The sequence below is a fragment of the Mirounga leonina genome, unplaced genomic scaffold (assembly GCF_011800145.1).
Source record: "Mirounga leonina isolate KUSES-001 unplaced genomic scaffold, KU_Mleo_1.0 Mir_178, whole genome shotgun sequence".
NCBI lineage: Eukaryota > Metazoa > Chordata > Mammalia > Carnivora > Phocidae > Mirounga > Mirounga leonina.
Window position 1 is genome coordinate 22,771,956 of NW_023270464.1, and position 3,936 is coordinate 22,775,891.

Consider the following 3,936-nt stretch of genomic DNA (forward strand, 5'->3'; position numbering starts at 1 on the left):
GGGCAGGGGCGGGGCGGCCGCGTCGGGTGGCGGAACAGCTGACCCGGGTGCCGCCCGCGCGCTCGCCCAACCCGCGAGGGGACCCGCGGGCTCGGGGCTCGCCTCCACCCGGGCGCCCCCCCCCCACGAAGCTCCCCCGTCGGGGGCCCAGCGGCGGGAGCAGGGGCCGAGCGGGCAGGTGGGCGGGGATCGAGGCGCCCCAACCTCTGCGGATCCCCTCGGTACCCGGGCCGCAGGTCTGTCCCCTTTTGTTCCCGACCCGAGACGGAAAAAGCCGGATTGTCTGCCTCCTACCGAGAGAGAGGAACGGAGGAATTCCTAGACGGCGCTCTTCATCATCAACAGCACCAACAGCATCACCATCCCTTTCTTTTTCTGATCACAAAATTCGCATAGGGTACGTGAACAACCAGCAAAGGCTAAGACCTGCTTGGAGAAGCTTGGAGAGGCGTGACCGCTCATACAATCCGTATCCTGGAACAGAGAGAGGATGTTAAGGGAAAAACTGGTGAAATCCACATAAAGCCTGAAGTTTGGTTAATAGCGTCGTGCCCATGGGGGTTTCCTGGTCGTGACAAATGTACAGGGCTTATGTGAGATGTTAGCAGGGGACACTGGGTGCCGGGTAAAGGAACTCTGTACTATCTTTGCAACTTTTCTGTAAATCTAAAATTATTCCTGAAAATAGGGTATTAAGAAAAATTATATATATATATATACACACACACATACATATATATGCTTATCAGAACAGTTGAGATTTTCACAGTTCATTGAGCTTACTCAGGAATTATCTGTTGGTCAATACGTGTGACCTTGACATGAGGAGGTCATAGAATTTAAGTTAAATCTATGCTTACGTCTATATTTTGTCGAAATAAATTTGATTCTCTAATTTTTCTTTAAAAAAGTATATTGTAGGGGTGCCTGGGTGGCTCGGTCGTTAAGCGTCTGCCTTCGGCTCAGGTCATGATCCCAGGGTCCTGGGATCGAGTCCCACATCGGGCTCTCTCCTCTGCGGGAAGCCTGCTTCTCCCTCCCCCACTCCCCCTGCTTGTGTTCCCTCTCTCGCGCTTTCTCTCTCTCTGTCAAATAAATAAATAAAATCTTTTTTTAAAAAAAAGTATATTGTAGAGATTTTGGAAAATACAGAAAGCCCTCAGAGGAAACAAGAAGACCACCTGTAATTCCTCCACCCAGAGGCAACACTGACATGAGAAAGAGGAGGGAAAGAGAGATTCATTCCGTAATACTGATTTATAGCTGCTTTATCTGCTTAATATTTTGTAGACATCTTCCCATATTCTTGTTCTTCTACACCATTTTTTTTTAAAGATTTTATTTATTTATTTGACAGAGAGAGACACAGCGAGAGAGGGAACACAAGCAGCGGGAGTGGGAGAGGGAGAAGCAGGCTTCCCGCGGAGCAGGGAGCCCGATGCGGGGCTGGATCCCAGGATCCCGGGATCATGACCTGAGCCGAAGGCAGACGCCCAACGACTGAGCCACCCAGGCGCCCTCTTCTACACCATTTTTAATGGCAGGATATACCATGCCGTATCTAGCCAATCCCCTAGTGTTAGGCAATGGGGTTGCTTTGGGTTTATTTGGTGTCATAAAGAACACTGTCATGAACATCCAGGTTTATAGGTCTTTGTGTGGGTTTCGGTGAGTTCCCAGAGGCTGAATTGCTTTGATACAGGTTGCTCAAAGTCCCCCAAACAAAGCGTGTGCCTCATGAGCCGTGTGGCACCCATGCACCCTTGCCAACGCTGGATTATAGAAAACCATTGCCAGTTTGAATCCCAGATTCGTAAAAGGCAGGAATGGCATGCAGAACACCGGAGGCTGAGCTCCTGATCAGGGGGCTGGGAACTTAAATGTGGCTGCACTGCGCCCGACGGGCACCATTCCCTTAGCGGGAGAAGCAGACAGCTTCAAGACCCAGCCAGACACGCAGAAGCGATACCAGCAAGAGGGGCTGTTTATTACGTGCTTGCTGTGGCCAAACCCTTTAGACATGTTCTAATTCTCAATGGAGCCCTTGCAAAGGGGGGTGATGGAGCTCCATCCTACAGATGAAACTCAGTTGAGATTCAGACTCAGGGCTGTCTTATCTCACTACACCGTGCTGCTTGCCCCCTCTGGGCAGGGCAGAAGGAAGGTTCGGTTTCAGGTACGTGTCCCCACTGTTGCAGAGAGACACCTGAGTCCTGCACAGCCAAGGGAGAGTGGAGGGCAGGAGGCAGGGGCTGGGATTAAAGTTTGGAGATGAAGTTGGTGGGAGCACAAAGGCCTCTGGAGTCATCTATTCCCCAGGGGGCCATGAGCCCCTTTAAGAGAGGAATGCGTCTTATGTCTAACTCTCTCCCCTGCCCACAGCACAGCGTGCATGCAGAGCAAGAAGGATGAAGGAAGTGGAGAATAATATTCTTTGAGCCCCTGTGTCCTAGGCGCTGTTCTAGGTGCTGGGAGGTAAATCCCTGTCCCCATGGAAATTGTTGGGGCGGGGTGACAAAAGCAAGCACAGTAGAGAAGTATGTGGTATGTGCGAGGGTGACAAATGCCATGCAGGAAAAGGACATGGAAAGTGGACGAGAGGGGGCTGGGAGTGGGGAGGCCACATTGGGGGAGGGGGGCTGGGGGCATGGAGAGAGGGAGGGAGGGAGAAAGGGAGGCAGGAAGATAGAGAAAGAAAGAGAAGATTTGGGGCACCTGGGTGGCTCAGTTAGTTAAGCATCTGCCTTCAGCTTAGGTCATGATCCTGGGGTCCTGGGACGGAGCCCCACATCGGGCTCCCTGCTCAGTGAGGAGTCTTCTTCTCCCTCTGCCTCTGCCTCTCCCCCTACTCATGCTCCCTCTCTCTCAAATAAAATAAATAAAATCTTTAAAAAAAAAAAAAAAAGAGAAGATTCTTCTGCTGGCTCTAGTCCCACCTTGCCCCTGATCTGGGGGCATGGCCCCCTCAGCAGCACTTTGATGAATGTCCCAGAGCAGCTGTTTCCTTCATTGGCTGAGCTTCCAGTCCCCCCCAGCCCCTAATGGCCAGTAGTTGTATTTCTGGTGCCTCTGGAGGAAGAAATGGCCACTGCTCCCAGAAACCTAGAAAAAAATGTCTCCTCCAAGAATATTTTCTCTGCAGCTACCAAAGTAAGGCCAGGCCAGCAGGCTGCCCCACTTCTGAAGAGGCTGGCCCTCTGCAGAGTGTCTATCCTCCCATCATGATGTGGGGCTGGAGCTGGGCGGGAAGATGGGAGCTCTCTCCCCTGGACCCTTTGTCCACTTTCTCCTGTCCCCAATCTCCACTTCATGCATTCATCCATTCATCTTTCTTCCCTGCACTGGCCTCACGTGATCTGCTCGTTTATCTGTCTGTGGTCTGTCTCCTTGTACCAAAATGTCAGCCCCCAGGGCAAGGGCCCCTAGAAGAGAGCCTAACTCAAGACAGTGCTCATTAATGGCTTTTTGAATTAATGAATGAACTCTTTCAATTTATTCAGTAATCAAAGTGTGTCCAGAGCACCTACTGCATGCACAGCTCAGTGTTCGGCCCAAATAGCCTCACAAAGCTGCCCCCCATAGTTTGTACTATACAGAAGGAGACACAAGTGACTTGCCCTGGTGGCAGAATCAAGGACTCTCCCATGTAGTTGCGGAGAGCTTGGTGAGCACTGCGGTGATCAGGGTGGGCTTTGTGGAGTAGGAGAACTGATCTAGGATTTGCAGAGCAGGTAGGAGGTAGACCTTTCCTTCTTTTCTTTTCTTTCCTCCCCCCCCCAACCGCCCCGCCCCAGATGATTCCAGGCCACCTCCCCATCCTGACCTGGTACTTCCTCTGTCTACCAGCAGGCTGGAATTCTGGGCTTGTCCTCTGAGACCAGCGTTCAGAAACTGGCTGCTCAGGTCTATCAGGCCAGGCAGGGGTTTGCCAGAGGA